This window comes from Miscanthus floridulus, chromosome 17, assembly GCF_019320115.1.
Source record: "Miscanthus floridulus cultivar M001 chromosome 17, ASM1932011v1, whole genome shotgun sequence".
NCBI classification, from domain to species: Eukaryota; Viridiplantae; Streptophyta; class Magnoliopsida; order Poales; family Poaceae; genus Miscanthus; species Miscanthus floridulus.
This window is the reverse complement of record NC_089596.1, coordinates 96,157,598-96,174,804: the sequence shown is the minus strand read 5'-3', so window position 1 is coordinate 96,174,804 and position 17,207 is coordinate 96,157,598. Positions and strand designations below refer to the sequence as shown.

At 48.5% G+C, this 17,207-nt stretch overlaps 1 pseudogene; it reads right to left on the bottom strand.

Annotated features, from left to right (window-relative positions):
- Window positions 1-7,854: 7,854 nt before the first annotated feature.
- LOC136516873 (protein PIGMENT DEFECTIVE 338, chloroplastic-like) lies at window positions 7,855-16,563 on the bottom strand (annotated as a pseudogene).
- Window positions 16,564-17,207: the final 644 nt, after the last annotated feature.

Here is a 17,207-nt window from a genome sequence, read left to right as displayed (position 1 = left end):
CAGCCTCTCCCAAAGCGAGCGAAGTAATTAGCAAGATCCTAACCAGAATCAAACCAAGCAGCAAGCCAGCAGCTTTCATCTCCCAGCACTTTAATTGATTAGCACAACGGTTAGACATGAAGCAGGCAAGCAAACGCAGAGGCGCCGAGCCTCAGACGACCGACGCAGCGTCGATCGGTTCAGTCGTCTGACTGGCTGATGATGATTTAGCTCTAATAATCGTAACAGACAGAGAGAGATTAGACACTTGGCTCGCTAATTAATACACGTGACGACTGACGAGTGAGGTTAGCCCCGCCTGCCTCTGATCTGATGCACACGCAGCTGGCAGGTGATGTGTATATATCGTATGATCCAGGAGAGGTAGCGTAATGGCGAGGCTAGCTTGCTAATAGTAACTAGCTAGCTCGTGGTCGTGGATTGAGTTGGACGAATGATCGATGGTGGCCGCTTGCTGTTTCTCAAGATTCAGGAATTGATGGCGTGGGCAAGCCGGCAAGGCAATCGCGACGTTAGATTCTAGTAGTAAAAGCTCTAACGCCGGTATCATCGTTTAGGTAGGGAGCTGCCATCGTCGCATGGACAGGGAAGATATAGGCCCCTTTCGTTGGTATGAAATTTGGCTGAAACTGGCTAAAAAACACTGCTCTGGCTGAATTATTGTAAGAGAAAAATATTGTTCCGGCTAAAAAAACAAGCCAAGCAAACTGAATATGGAGTAAGCCGAACAGGGCCATAGGCCTAACGTCGGTATCATCGTTTAGGTAGGGAGCTGCCATCGTCGCGTCGACAGAGAAGATATAGGTCCGTTCGTTTGGCTGATAAGTTATGATTGAAAGTATCGTTGACTGATTTATTATGAGAGAAAAATACTGATTGCTCGTTGAAAAAGTACGGTTTATAAGACGAGCGAACAGTGCCATAGCTTTCTTTGAGTAGTTGTTTTCTATGTGTAAAAGATGCCAACCTGGTCACTTTTTCCAGTACATTCATCATGTTCGTTTGGTTGTATCGGTCATACTTATCAACCATGATATAATGTTTTTCTCTCGTAACGAAACAACGTCAGCCGACGACGAGCGAACACAGTGATTGACCTCCGCAAGTTACTACCTTCTACGGCATTGAATGTAACACCCTAGGTGTTTGGCTTCCACTAAATTGCATGTCATTTCATAAACATATGCATCATCTATGTTATCATGCCATTGTCATTGAAACATACATATGCAACATTCGCATATTCTGTTTGTTTCGTACTTTATTGCTTATGAATGGTTGTAGTGCAACATGTGAATGCAACATGGATTTCTCATACCTTGAAACATGGCAACAGGGTAGTAATATGATAAATATAAAATAACAACAAGGTCATGAAACATGTGAAATATGGAATTGAAACATATGAGTGAATTGCTTGTTTTAGTTGCTTTATCACATGTGATCATTAGAAGTTGGTATAACAATTTTGTAAAGTGGTTGATTATGGTCTATTACACCTTAACTACACTTAGGGTAATTGTTAGGACATTGTTCATGTAGATCAAAATGACCAAAATACCCTCAAGTGGAGGTTTGACTTGAATTGACCCTTTGAGTGCTCCTGTTTGACTGTTTCAAAAGACCAGCTTAGAGACCTTGCATGGCTGTGCACTCTTTACCAAAGTTGTAGCTAATTTATTAAGGAACAAAAGTTATTTTATGATCATTTCATGAAAATGGCTAGAACATGCTCAAACATGGCCCATAAGTCAGAATTTCATGCTGATTTCAACACTGAAAGATATGCTAAGTCTTAACTGCAATTTCAGTTGGATCAAGCCCACTTTGGCTTGATGTAACTATTGATCCATGGCGAATTAGATCATGGTCCTTGAAACTAAATTGTAGATGGATGGTAGGCCTACAATCTTCATGTACATAGTTTTTGCAAAGGGTCATTGGATTAGCCGTGTTGACACGTCGAAATGTCGCTGACAGTCATTATCATCGAGTACTGAATCGAAACGTTTCGGAAAACGTTCAGTGTCGCCATGGCCGACCGACACAGAAGCTGTTCGCCGCGTGGCGTTCATGCGCTGCCGAGGCCTCCACGTCGCGCGTCCGCGCTCCAGAAGAGGGCCAGCGCCTGCCCGAACGCACTCACAGCCCCATTGCTTCTCTCTCGCCTCCACAGCGCGTAGCGTCGAGCCGCAGCGGCTTCTCCATTTCTGACCGGGCTTCGCCATCACCGTGCGCACTCGCCACCACGAAAACGCGTTGCCCAGCTTGCCTATGACTTCGCAGTGATCTCCTCTACCTCCTCCACCCCACTGTCGATCCAATTGCGCCGTGGTAAGGGTAGAATCACAGCTTCCTTCCACCACCGCTATGGCTGACCTCGCCGACATTGTTGCTCCACGCAGCCAGCTATCCTCGCGCCCTTGCCATCCTCTTCTCTCCCTCGCGCTAGGTCCAAGGAGTGCTGCCGAAGCTCATAGGGTCACCCATTTGAGCCATAGTGCCGTCGTCTCACCGGAGCCGGCCATGCCGTGGCCGCGCGCCGCCGTGCTCGTCGCCAACCCCGGTAGCCGCGCCAATAGCATCAATCAAGGACACTGCTAGATGCGCACTGATGTAGTGAACACCGTAGCACCGTCGGGTTCGCCGAAGGAGTCACCGACGATGAGCTTCGCTGCCGCCCTGTTCTCCTCCCCTGCCTGTCTCTCTGTCACGTGGGTCCCGCGTGTCAGCCGCTGAGGCTTAGGCGGGAGCCTGGCTGGGCTGCGCCATTCTAGGCCGTGCCTACGCCTGCTCGTGGGCCACCGTTTCCTCGGCCCGGCCCACCAGTAGCGAAGTTGGTTTTCTTAATTTGTTTTGTTTTATCATTTTCACAGATTTGTATAGATATTCAAAAATATATATCTCCTAATAGATAGATCCAAATGATGTGGTTCCAATTTTGTTGAGTTCATGATAATGTCTAGTTTCTACTAAAAATGTAATCCATGCCATATTTTGTTATGAAAATAGGAGTTTCTATTTATCTCTTTAAATCATGTAAGAAATAGGGGTAATTATATCTTTTTCTAGGTAGCTCCAAATGGCATGAAATTTTTATGGTGTACTTCTCATATCATGAATGGCTTGTAGTTAAATTTTCATAAATTTTTGACACTGTTTGTAGGAGATAGAAAATTATCTTGTTTGCATGGATGGATCTTGAGTGAATTTTCATAATTTTTCTATAGATCCAGTAAAGGTAAAAATGGGTGAGTGCTGTTCTTATGCTAGAATAAGGCTAGGAAAAATAAGAAATCTGTTGCTTCCGATATTTTTCAATAGGGTTTTCTAATTATGCTAAAAATGGACATGCCACTTATTATTTTGGGTACAGCAAGTTCTGCTTGCTCAATGGCTTTGAAATTTTTATGGTAGTCTATGTGAAGCATGAGATAGCTACTGTAATTTTTGTAGATTTTTATGAATAGTTTTACTATATATTGCTTTAATCACCTAATTAACTAAATAAATTAGAAAATGATATTAAATAATTTATTTAGAAGTTAGTACTATACTTTCTAGTGTTCTTCTGGTATGTGCAACAAGTTGGTAAACTTGGTTTGGTCAGATTAGGCTTTTGCATCATCATTAAATAATTAAGTTAGTAACCCTGCCATTTCTGAACAGATTCTAGGTTTACTGGAATTCAATTTGGTTAACGTAAGAATCATGCTTTGCTGTTTACAATTGATTTATAGAGAATTTCATAAGTTTTCCAGAATGTCCTCATACAAGCCAATTGGAATTGTAGAACTTTGGTTGTGCTTAAATTAAGGGACTACTTGTGTACATATAAAACTTTAAATGTTAATTTATGTATGCCTTTACTATTTCTAAGTTTGTGGTAATGTTCCTAGGTGTTAGGCCTTTAACTGAAGATGAGCATCTTTATCTTAGATTATGCAAGTTAGGTAAGTTGATCTTGTTCTTTAAGTTAAGTTAGATACATGCTTAAAGTGATTTGAATAGAGCTATTTTACTCGGTAAACGAGTGTCCAGTGATGCTTTCGTAAACACGTACTGTGATTCATTCATCATGAGCATCATGTCATTCCTTATGCATTCATGATATTTATCTCGTGCATCGGCATGCAATAGGTGTACCGGAGGGAGTAACAATGTTGGAATTCGAGGAACCGAGCGAGCAGCAGCAGCCGACACCGGAGGTTCAGGAGGTGTAACCTTCAGGAGAAGTGCCAGACGAGGTCGCCGTTGAGTGCCCGGATCACCGTCCTTGCAACTCTGTGAAAGGCAAGCCCCGGAGCATATTAAGCCTCTGAAATGCAGTTACAGTATTATTGTTATATATATATATATATATATATATATATATATATATATATATATATATATATATATATATATATATATATATATATATATATTGTTGCATTAAGTTTTGGCGTTGGATGCAAACACTCAAACACTTGCTGCATTGGTTGTCCGATCCTTGTCCAGATATTGTTATCCTGAATCCTATGTAACTCAGGTTCGTGTAGTGCTTAGCCTGCTTAAACGCGGTAGAAGTCAGGTGATTTTCTGTCACCTGCGAGATATAGAAAGATACATATGGCACGGTTGGCTATATTTGCTATCGTGGAAAAGAATCAGTCTTAATTTGAAATGGAGACCGGGCGGAGGCTTGCCGGTTTACAGTAACTCCGTCTGTGTCGATTAAGGACTGAATCTTAGAGCTTTTCCTGTTCATGTTGAACGCATGCCTCTCTCTTAGTTGGCCGGGTCTGGAGACCAACCACGAAGCCGAGTAGCTCACCTCAGGCCGGGAGTCGATAAGTATAAAGTACGCCTCGGAAGGAAGCCGTAGACATGAGTCCAAGAGCAGGTGATTTAAAAGTCCTGACCGTCCTGGCAGAAGGGTAATCCCTGAGAATGCTGGCGCTGATCGAATCCGCGAATTTAGTTCCTGAGATGTCCCAAAGGTGACCCACGGCTACCCTTGCAAAGTATGCCAGGGTGAGAGTTAGGAATATCCCCTCAGCTGAGTTGTAATTCGATTCGAGTCGCCGTCTCTCTCGGTTAGTGAGAACTTGACGGGCTTATTTCCAATGTAGATACACTAAATAACATAATGGTTCAGAATTGATGATATGATGATGACAACCTTATTATACCTGCTATGGTTAATATTGTTTGCTCCTAATAAATGAGTGCTCTAGTACAGGTGCTAATCTAGTGGACAGATAAATGATGATAAGCTTGATGCTAAGTTTAAATTGGTTACTATAATCATAAGCTCTTTTACGCAACTGTGTCAAGCTAGCCCACCTGAAAAGCCTTGCATGATCCTTGGTGTATTTTATTTTTGGTTTTGACGGGTAAGTCTAGCTGAGTACCTTCTCGTACTCAGGGTTTATCTCCCACCTGTTGCAGATGACCAGTTCTACTTTGGTTGTTGCAAGTATTGCCTTCTCCCAGCTGGGGATGAAGACTAGACCGTTGGACGCGGTCTCTACTAGTTCTCGTACCTGATAATGCTTTTGTGGGACATGACTTAGACTTGGCAATGTATTTGAACAACTATGATGTTTTGTACTAAACTATGTTGCTTCCGCACACTCAAACTTGGTTTGTAATATGTTATTGGAACTCTGATGGATGTAATTCGAATGCTACTTGTGAAATGTTGTAACAAATAATGTGTTGTGTTGAATCACTACGATCTTGGTTTGTATGTCGAAAGTTGGTTGAAATCCTTCGTGATTTCCGGACTACCGGGATTATGAGAGCTTAAGTATAAGAATTTAATCGCTTCGGTGATTGTTTTTTACTTACGTTCTTATGATTTGATCGGTTCTATTACATTGAACTCTGTAGTCCATGTGTAGTGGGCACGTTAACGCTGAACCAGTATACTCGAGCACATTACTTTTTTGAAAAAAAAATACTCGAGCTGTCGAGCACGTACGTACTAGCATTTTGGGCGGGACGATCGCGATCGCGTACGTGACGCAGACGGGCCGACGGAAACTGCTATCCGGCGGCCGGGCGTCACCTACGTCACGGAGAGTGGGAGAGCGGGAGAGGACACATGCCCAGCGCAGGCCACAGGCCGCCAAGCGCACAAGCGTGAGCCGACGCCGCACGCGGCCTCACCGCGCTGTCGGCAACCGGTCGGCCCCGCAGGCGCGCGCGCGGCACCCCAGTCCCCAGTCTCCATGGTTGGTCACCCGCAGCCGCGCGCTCCCTTTTTTGTGTGTCGCTCTCCCACGCATACAATGCAAGCAGGTGAGTGAGAGAGAGTACTCCTATTCCAACCGGACCTGCTAGCTTGGGATCGCGTTCGCTCGCCTGGAGTTTTCTGGATCGACGAGGACGGAGGACGTTCACCATTCGTTGTACACGCTTAAAACAGCCATTGTCTGTACCCGGCCGGAGAATCATGTATGCAGGAGTACAAAACAAGTTCAATAACAGAAGGTAAGTAAAACACGTACCCAGCTGGCCCAGCTAGCATCAAAGGAAAGCCGGACGCCCGGACCTAAAGCAGGAACAAAAAAAAAAGGGACCATTCACCTAAACGAACCATTCGTCAGTGAACTGAAAGCTTCAATCTCTTGTGTGCGATGCGTCGATTCGTTGCAGAATAACCTCGTGGCATTGCTAGTTACTGTAAGTGGTACTACGGCTCCGCACAAAGCCAGGCATCGACCTACAACAACCCACGAGTTAGGGCCTCGCTTTCGGCTTTTCAAAGGCAAAACCACAAACAGTCGAGTGGTTGCATGATCCATGATTGCTTGTTCGACTCCATCTCGGCGTGTATGAAGTGGTTGGAACTTTAGAGTTTCCTGATGAAGAAGGCACACTTATCCAATCAACCAACATATCTTCTTCTCTTAAGCAATGGTGTACTTTGTGTCCCGCGAAGTGATGCCAGCCATCTATTGAGAATTTGAGATAGATACAAATGCTGCCTCGCTTTCAGCTTTTCACAGGCAGTTTTCTGATACTTGGCTTCTTGGGCACAATGCTTTTCTTCCTCCTTGGAGTTGAGCCGTCATTTTCGCCCCACGGCCAGCGTCGAATAGAGGGGTGCAATGAGATGCGATGCGATGCAGACGCGGAACAGTATTTTTCTCTCGCACAAACCAGCCAGCGGTACTTCTTCATGAACCAGCAACGATACAAACCAGCCAACCGAACAGGCTGACGATCGATGGCCTGGTTGGTTGTGCACTGTAAGTTGGCATTTAGCAATATGGCACGTTCGTTCCTAAACCCGAAACGTACGTATGACGAGACCGGCAAACACCTCTGCAATCTGCAGAGCTCCGCAGTTCTTAACCGTTCAGAAGTCATCTGAATGCTGCTGTGCCGTGCTGGTGCCTGGTGGTGGGTGACAATCTATGACTCAAAAAGGCTACTGCGCTAGTATAGTGAGCAGTGCGCGTCGGACGCTTGGACACGGTGCATTCGAAGGTCGCGTTCGTCCTGATCTCCTGGACACAGTGCACTCCAAGTCTCCAAGGTCCGGGGCAGTTGGTCACCGATCAGTGGTGACATCACACGATTGTGGTCAAAGGATCCTGCGAAAACAGCGTGGCCCAAGCGCGGGTTACTGTAGAGCATTGCTGCAAACCACAGGTGGGTGGGCCTAATTAGCTCGGAACAGCCGCGCGTCTGGACCGAAATGAGAAATGGGGCCCAAGTCCCTAGCGTCCACGAAGGAGAGAGACCGCTCTAAAATCTTCCACGACCATGCGCACGAGGGCTTGATCGAAGCAGCCTGAGGCCCTGAGCGTCTCCCCTCGCAGACCGCCCGGGCGCAGGCGGCCACGGTGAACATTTGCAAGCACGGAAACGAATATTGAATTCACCAAAATTTCTACAGAGTTCCTGTACGACGATCACGATTCGGCGCCAGATTTGGGGTTTGGTACGTCGCCAGACTTGCTGAATTTCAGCCACTTCCAGTTAGCATAGACCGGGCTTCGTCGTCGAAGGGGACAGCATCGTCGCAGGAGTCTTCCGCGGTGATGGATCCAGGTGGCTCTGCAATTTGCTCCCGGTATCTTTGCGCCATCTCTTCAGCCTCAGAAAACACCTTCTGTTGACAGAAACAATGAAAAACGCGAGAGATCCTAAGCACTGAAATGAGCATATATACGACTGAAAATGCTGTGTATGTTTTTTTTTTCAGCGCAAGATATGGATATAACGGTTAGTTTTTGGAGACCCGAAGTTTTCTCACCTCTTTGTTAGTGATAAGCAATCCTGGTTCGCTCTCGAGTTCCTTTGTGCTGCACAAAGCCAAATAGATGTTAAGTGCACCACAAAATCATCGAAGAGCAGATGATCTTTTACAGAACAAATCTTATGGGCTATAGCAGTAGTGACTACGAGCTATACTTATTGCAAGTTTGCTATGTTATACCTGAGGGCAATTCTGTCTGGAGTTGATTTTATGACAAGAGCTTTCACCGACTCGCCGACTTTCAGCACATCAGCCACAGATCTCAGCTCACCATTTGTCATGTTCGAGATATGCAGTAAACCACTGCAAAGCATTACATGCTTGTAAAATTCAGATACAAAACGCTTCATTTGTAGAACACAACAAAAAGCAGCAAAATAGCTCATGATCCAGGTACTGGAAGAAGTTTATCAAAAGAATTGGCAGTTTTAAGGTGTCAAACAGATAGACATGTTCAGGATATCACAACAAAAAATAACTCAAATTAGTAAGTTTCACTTATTAACAGCACTGATGCATGGAAAGATGCACCTGTATCAACTCTTGGCAAAGCAGAGCACAATTGCCCTCTGAACCTAAGCCAGGTGATTCACAAAGCAGAGATCCTTGTTAACTTGGTGTATCTTGACATTTTGAATGAAAGGCATTAATTTCAAGATTGATTGGTAAATCTCATGTCAACTTTCATGCCTTCGTTCAAATAAGCCAGTCCAAAATGCTACTTGCACTATCTAAACAACTCATATATAATATACTGTCCAAATCAAATATTTTGTGTTGGCTTATAAATAGTTTTGTATATCTTAAGGAGTAAACCATACGAAAACATGCACAAGTAAGAATAATTTGGACATGAGGTGCATGCATAGATTGACCTAGACCATCCTGGCTAGCAGAATATGATCAGAAAGGAAATTTCAGCATCACTGGTGATAAAATATTGGAATTGTAAGGAAATGGGGTGCATCGGTGCAACAGTTCTGAAAGTACATTCAGGTTGAGCCGAACAAGAAGAAAAAATGGCATCTGTAAAACACAGGCTAGGGTCTTGAGATGTTACCCTCTGTTAGTCTCGCCAATCCTAATTTGTGCACCATATGGAAATAACTTGCGTACTGTACCTTGCAAGAGAGTCCCTTCTCTAAGGTATGTCACCGCCTAAACAAGATTTTTTTCAAGGAAAACCTATCACTCATACAAGTTAAAAACATATTGCAAAAGCTATACAGATGCCTTGGAATTAGAGAGTACTTCATAAACAGCTGTTTAAGCTGAAGAGTTTCTTGCGCTCACAAGCAACCAGATAAGTTGTTTAAACAAATATGTACTTCAAACAGATATGGTGCAAGAAAAGCATAAAGTTATGCGGTGTAGGCTTCAAATAACAGGTAGCAGAGACCAATGTAGCTAACTCACCCATGCTTCTTTTTCACTAATTATCAATTCGTTATTCCCTTGATCAATCCTTGTAATACAGACGTGCATTTCTTGACCAACCTGTGTGAAAAAAAAAAGTTTCAGTTCACGAATCACATTACTATACTTGCAAGTTCAAAAGGTGACTTTGAAACAATCAATCTTGATATACCAAAGTATGGAAATGGAACAGCATAAAGCCATACAAGCTTTACTTTATAGAATGCACATTATGCATAACTTACTTTATTCTTTAGGTCAGTGAAATTTCTTGGTCTAGTCATCATCTCAGGCTTGGGAAGGAATGCCCGAAGGCCCTGAGAAGGGAAATGCGCTTTAGCCATACAATTACAAAACTGAACCAAGTATTGTAGTACATATACTCGTACCTCAATTCTAGACAGCAAGCCACTAGCATTCCACTCATAAATTTTGACCTTGATGGGTACATTTAGCCGTTTTATCTGAACATTAGTGTGTATAGAAACAGTCAAATATATATGTGAAAATAATTAACATACAAAAGGCAGTCATTGATTTAAAAAAATGAGACCAAACTTTCTCATAGAGCAGTGAAATGCAGAGTTAATAACAATTATGCCTATTATTGTCATCAAAGCAAGCCATAATGAAAGCCAAATTGTTTGCATACAAAATGTTTAGCAGTCAGTTATTACTTTTTCTACACACTTCAACACCCCATACATTTGATCAATACCATCCTCGGAACCTAATATACAAATTTGTCTAAGATATATCAACAACCCACTATACTTTAACAGCTTCAGCTTTAAGCCTTTGAGAACAGGAAATTAGTATATATTAAAGTTATAATCCTATCTGATAAAAACAAGATGGTCAACTGGTCATGAACTAGTAGTAGTTTCTGTAGAATGGAGATGATCAACCGGACAAATTGCATTGATCGTATACGGTATACATTTATAGATTACAATGGCCTTTGGCCATGACTACACACACACAACACACGCGTGAGTGGGCGAGCGCCCAGAACGGAGAGTGGGCGCCGTGAAGACCGGGCGCGCGTGTGTGCGCGGCAGAGCGCTCTCTCTGGAGGCAGTTGGCGCGGCGAGTGTGTGAGGAGCGCTCGGGAGCACAGGACATGGGCAACGCAGGAGACCCGGATGAGCTCTAGCCGTTGGAGACGTTGATCCGCTGACACCCCCGCGCAGTCTCGACGTCGCTCATGGTGACGGAGAGGCTGTCCCTGAAGTCGTTGAACAACGCCGAATGAAGGCCTTTGGTGAACACATCAGCGAGTTGTCGCGTACTGGGAACATGCGTGACACGGAGCTCGCCAATGGCGACCTTCTCCCGGACGAAATGAATATCAAGCTCTATGTGCTTGGTTCGCCTGTGATGCACTGGATTCCGGGCCATATACACGGAGGAGATGTTGTCGCAGAAGGCGATCTTCGCGGAGGGGACCTTGCAGAGCAGCTCAGCGAGGAGGTGACGAAGCCAGGAGCACTCGGCGACGGCGTTCACGATGGCTCGATACTCCGCCTCGGCGCTCGACCTCGAGACCGTAGTCTGGCGCTTAGAAGACCACGAAATGAGGGAGTTACCGAGGAAGACGCAGAAGCCCGATGTAGATCGACATGTGTCGGGGCATCCAGCCCAGTCCGCGTCTGAGTAGGCGGTGATCGTCGGCGTCGTGGCGGTGCGCAGCTGAACCCCGAGTCCAATTGTCCCTTTGATATACCTGAGGATGCGCTTCAGCATTGTCTGGTGCACGTCTCGCGGCGCGTGCATGTGCAGACATACTTGTTGCACGGCGTATGCAATATCCGGACGAGTTATCGTCAGATACTGCAGGGCGCCGGCGATGCTCCGGTAGGAGGTAGAATCGTCGATGAGCTTGCCGTCTGTCGCCGAAGCCTTTTGCCTTGTGTCTGCTGGTGTTGCGACAGGCTTGCAGTTCTTCATTCCGGCGCGCTCCAGAATTTATTCAGCGTACTGGCCTTGGGACAGGAAGAAGCCCTCACGATTCCGGTGAACACTGATGCCGAGAAAGTGATGGACTTGTCCCATGTCCTTTACGGCGAATGCGTCGTGAAGCCGCGCGATGACATGCTGAAGTCGGCGTGTCGACGAGGCTGAGGATCATGTCGTCGACGTAGAGGAGAAGATATGCCGCCTCACCGTTGCGGTGGTATACGAAGAGCGATGAATCAGCCTTCGATTGGGCGAAGCCCAGCGATGTCACATGGGCGACGAAGCGCTCGAACCACGCCCGTGGTGCTTGTCAGAGCCTGTAGAGCGACCTGGAGAGGAGGCAGACGTCGTCGGGGCGTTGTGGGTCGACGAACCCGGTGGGCTGCTGACTGTACACCTGTTCCTGTAAATTGCCGTGAAGGAAGGCATTTGAAACATCAAGTTGGTGAGCCAGCCAGTTGTTCGTGGCCACCAGCGTCAGTACTGTACGGATGGTGGCCAGCTTGACCACCGGGGAGAACGTCTCCCCAAAGTCGACGCCAGGTCGTTGATTGAACCCACGAACGACCCATCGAGCTTTGTAGCGCTCGAGGGTGCCGTCGGGATTCATCTTATGCTTGAAGACCCATTTGTCGGTGATGATCCGAGCGCCTGGAGGTCGCGGCACAAGAGTCCATGTCCGGTTGGTCTGCAACGCATCAAACTCCTGTTTCATCGCAGCGTACCAGTTTGGATCCTTCACGGCGGTGCGGACGCTTCGAGGGATCGGTGAGATGGTGGCCGCCGCCGCTAGTGCGTACTTCGGATTGGGCTTGTGGATCCCGGCGCGCGCCCGAGTCACCATCGGATGGCCAGTATGGCCGACGTCGTTTGAGGGCGTGCCGGGCGATGCCACGGCAGGCGAGGATGCAGACGATGCAGACGCCGCAGTGGAGGGGTCCTCGATGTTGTGCGCAGCAGCTGTTGATGATGTCGCGGCAGTGCCGGGAGCCCTGCAGACGCACGGTGCGTGCATGTGTCGGGTGAGGTGTGAGCTCGGCGACGAGGCGGGGCGATGACTGCACCGGCAAGACATGCACGTCGCCGTGAGTTGGCGAGGGGGCGGGCGGTTCACACGGCACGAAGCGCGGTACGTCGGCGTTGGCCGCGGCGCTGTCGCCGAATGGGAACACTGCTTCATCGAAGACGACGTGCCATGACGTGATGACACGCCCGGTGGCGAGGTTGTAGCAGCGGTACCCGCGATGATCCGCTGGGTACCCAATGAAGACGCACGGCGTGGAGCATTCGGCGAGCTTGTGGCTCGAGATGGCGATCAGGTTGGGGAAGCACCGGCACCCGAACACGCGTAGCTCGGCATAGGAGGGCGCCACACCGAAGAGCAGGGCGTACGGCGTCGTGGAACCGGTGGCTCGGCAGGGACGGCGGTTGATCAGGTACGTCGCTGTAGCAAGCGCCTCAGCCCAGAACGTCAGGGGAGCTGCATTGTGAATTAGCATGGTGCGCAAACAATCGTTAACAGTGCGGAGAATTCTTTCGGCTTTCCCGTTTTGCTGCGACGTATACAGGCAGGAGAGACGCAGCTGGGTGCCAAGAGAAGAAAGCAGGAGACACATGGCGGTGGAGTCATATTCCCGACCATTGTCAGTCTGGAAAGCTAGGATGGGTAGGCGAAATTGAGTATGAACGTAAGAAATAAACACTCGAATGGTAGGGAAAACATCAGATTTATTGCGAAGTGGAATTGTCCATAGGTAATGCGTGTAATCATCAAGACAACATAATATTTATAACCAGAATGACTAAGAACGGGTGATGTCCAAACATCTGAATGAACAAGTTGAAAGGGGAAAAATGTATGTGAAGTAGATTCAGTAAATGGTAAACGAACATTCTTGCCCAACCGGCAAGAAGAGCATGAGTGAGCATCAACTTTATTACACTGAAAAGAAAAGGTTTGCAAAACTTGAGAGGTGACTGGATCTCCATGGTGTCCCAGTCGCTGATGCCACAAGGATGTCGCCGAGGAGGCCGTGAGAGCTTGATGATGAGGAAGACGGAGAGGGTAGAGATCACCGCTGCTCTCACATTGGAGCATCTCTGCCCTGGTAAGAAGATCCTTGATAGAGAAACCAGACAGCTCAAATTCAATGGAAACGCCATTATCACGAGTAAGACGGCGAACAGAGATCAAATTCTTGACGAGTGAAGGGGAAATAAGAACATCATTGAGATGAAGAGGGGAAGTGGCAGTAGGAATGAGTGTGTGTGCCTGGTGAGTGACGGGCATCCGAGCACCATTCCCTACTGTGATGATGGAGTTAGAAGGCCGAAGGGTGGAAGAGGGAAAGTTACCAGGAGAGGATGACATGTGCGACGTCGCGCCTGTGTCGAAGTACCAATCCGAGGCACTCGGTGGATGGTGCTGGATGCTGGTGGATTGGAGCGCTGCGTAGAGGGCACTATTGTCGAAGACGTTGGATGGACCGGCCGGTGAAGGCGGTGGAAGATGGGTGGCTGCCATCGCTTGTTGTGGCTGGAAAGGAGGCCGGGGTCCCAGAACACCGGCACCAGGGGCACAGAATGGCATGGGCCAGGCCTGCACCATGCCTTGCCATGGATTGTAGCCCGCGGCCCAAGGCGCGAATGGGTTGTTGGAGGAGCGCGAGGACCCGCCGCCATTGCCGCGGCCGCGTCGCCGATCGGAGCGGTTGTTGGATCGGTTGGCGCCGCCGTTGTTGGAGCGGTTGTTGGAGCGCGGCACGTTGGACGTTGGAGAGCCGTCGTTGGTGCCGGCTGCGGCAGAGCTGGAGGAGCCGTTGGATCGCTCGCCATGGGTCGCGGCGAGAGCTTGTCCAGCTTCGGCGTTAGTGTCGTGCTGGAAACTGAGTTCCTCGAGGAGGAGGAAGGAGCGGGCGCTCATGAAGTTGTGTGGCGGGGACTTGGAGGTGATCACCGGCTTGACGTAGCGGTACTGGGGATTGAGGCCGCGGAGAAGATTAAACACCTGACTGGGCTCAGAGACGGGGTGGCCGATGTCGCGCAGTTGATCGGCAAGTCGCTTCAACTTGGTGCAGTAGTCGTTGATCGACATGTCCCCTTGCTGCAGAGATCACAGCTCGGCTTCTAGGTACACTGCGCGCTGCAGCTCGTTGTCCTGGAAGAGGCCCTCGATGGCGTGCCAGAGGGAGAAGGCGGTGTTCCGGTCGCGACGAACGATGTCAAAGACGCCCTTGGAGACGGTGGTGAGGATCCAGTTGGTGACGCATGAATCCACCATGCGCCATTCACTATTGCGCTCATCAGACGGGGTGGGCGAGCGAACGTGGCTCTCAAGGCCGAACTTGCCAAGAGTCGAGTTGAAGAAGAGACGCCACTGGCCGTAGTTCCCCTCGTCCATGTCGCGGGTGACCGGAATGTGGTGACGGATGGAGATCGTCTGGATGATAGTGGCAGGAACGGGGGCAACGAAGGAGCCGTCATCAGAGGAGTTGTCAGAGTGAATGGAGGAAGGCGCCATTGGTGCGGAAGGAGAGTTCGGCAAAGGAGTTCTGGAGGATCGAAGAGGAGTCTGAAACCATGTAGAATGGAGATGATCAACTGGACAAATTGCATTGATCGTATACGGTATACATTTATAGATTACAATGGCCTTTGGCCATGACTACACACACAACACACGCGTGAGTGGGCGAGCGCCCAGAACGGAGAGTGGGCGCCGTGAAGACCGGGCGCACGTGTGTGCACGGCAGAGCGCGCTCTCCGGAGGCGGTTGGCGCGGCGAGTGCACGAGGAGCGCAGGACGTGGGCAACATAGGAGACCCGGATGAGCTCTAGCCGTTGGAGACGTTGATCCGCTGACAGTTTCTAATAATCCAGCTCTACTCATTCCTCGAATGTGGCAGTTGGTTTGAACTAGTAGTTTCTAATAGTCCAGCTCTACTTGGGCAGTGCGTCAAATCATTGATAAGAGATCGTTCCAAGGATTTCCAACAACAAAAGAAAGGAGTGGCATAGAGGACCTGCCTCGCTCTGTGCCACGCGACGCGCCGGAACAGCCTGCGCGCGGACAGCAGCAGCCGCCCGCCAAGTGTTCGACCGAGGACCTCAGCGAACACGATCGTACCGGCGCGCAGCACCCGCGCACCTTTCTCCTTCCCATTCCTCCCAACCGTCGCCTCCTCGTCCCCCTCTCCCCCTCCGCTGACCTGCCTGACCACGACGCCGACCCGTCCTTCCGCCGCGAACACCGCCGCACGCTCGGAAGCGACGTCGCACACCAGGTGCCCGAACTCCTCACCGGGCACCGGCGCCGACTCCTTGGCTAGCATCAGCGCCGGTTCGCCACCGGAGCCGATGTCAACGTCGAGCGTCCTCCCGTCGCTCCGGACCACGACGCCGGCGACGAAGTCCCCGGGCTTGGGGTCGTAGTAACTAACCCCACGCCCGCCAGCGGCGGACAGCGCATCTCTCTTCGATGCCTCCTCCGTCACCTCGCCATCCGCGCGTGCCCCTGCCGCGGTGTCCGCGCCCGCGTCGGGGTCGGTGCTCTTCACCTGGAAGAACTTGAGAAAAGGCGCGAGCGCTTCTTCTGTTGACAACACCGGAGCAGGCTCGGGCTCCTCTTCGGCCTCGTCATCCTCAGCGACGGTGGGCAAAGGCTTCTCGAGGAGGTGGAGCTCGTCGCTCCCACTCCCGCCGCCGGCGGCGGGGGAGGGCGAGGCGTGGAGCGGCGGCTGGGATACAACTCTTCGGGAGAAGAGGGAACGACTCGCGGTGGGGGCCTTGTGGTGCTTTGCTTGGCGTCTTCGTGGCGAGATGGACGTGGCGGGGAGGAGGGAGACGAGGGAGGGCGGCGGCATGGCGAGCGGGGTAGCGAACTTGTGAGCGGACGGCCGTCGCGCGGTTATCTCATCCCCTCGCGTCGGAGAGCCCACGACGCAGATGATATTTCCGTTTTTTAGGCGTCCCGCGACCGTTGGTAACGTACAAACGTACTTACGTGGATTTAACGAAGACATCAAGACAGTGTCTGCACTCTGCAGTACAAAACACACTGTCAAAATATATACTCCGTATTTTATTATAGATTTAATAAAACTATCTTGATGTACATGTTGAATTGTTTATGTATTTTTTATGAAGGCATCGACACTAAGAAAATTTAACTTAGGGCAATACCTAAGCTGAGAGTATGAATATATATATATATATTATCTGCCATGTGAAGATCCATCTCATTAGATTTCGACTCTTAGCCACTTTCGATGCCTTTTGCTTTCCATAAAACGATTGAAACAAAATCCATATTTTAATTTGCCAATGTACATGAATTTTGTGTTCAAGAAATCGAGACACTTCAATTGGAGAATGACAATAATATATTTCAATTTTCCAGGATAAATAAAATACTTCTACAATTGTTTCAAATAGGCAGAAGTCTAATTTTTGTCCATCTCAAGTCTGATATTGGCCATCAAACTCTAAAACCATATATCTTTGTCAATCAAACTATTAAAATCGGACAATTTTGGCTCTCAACTGGTTTCATGTATTTTTTCCCTGTGTGTAAGTT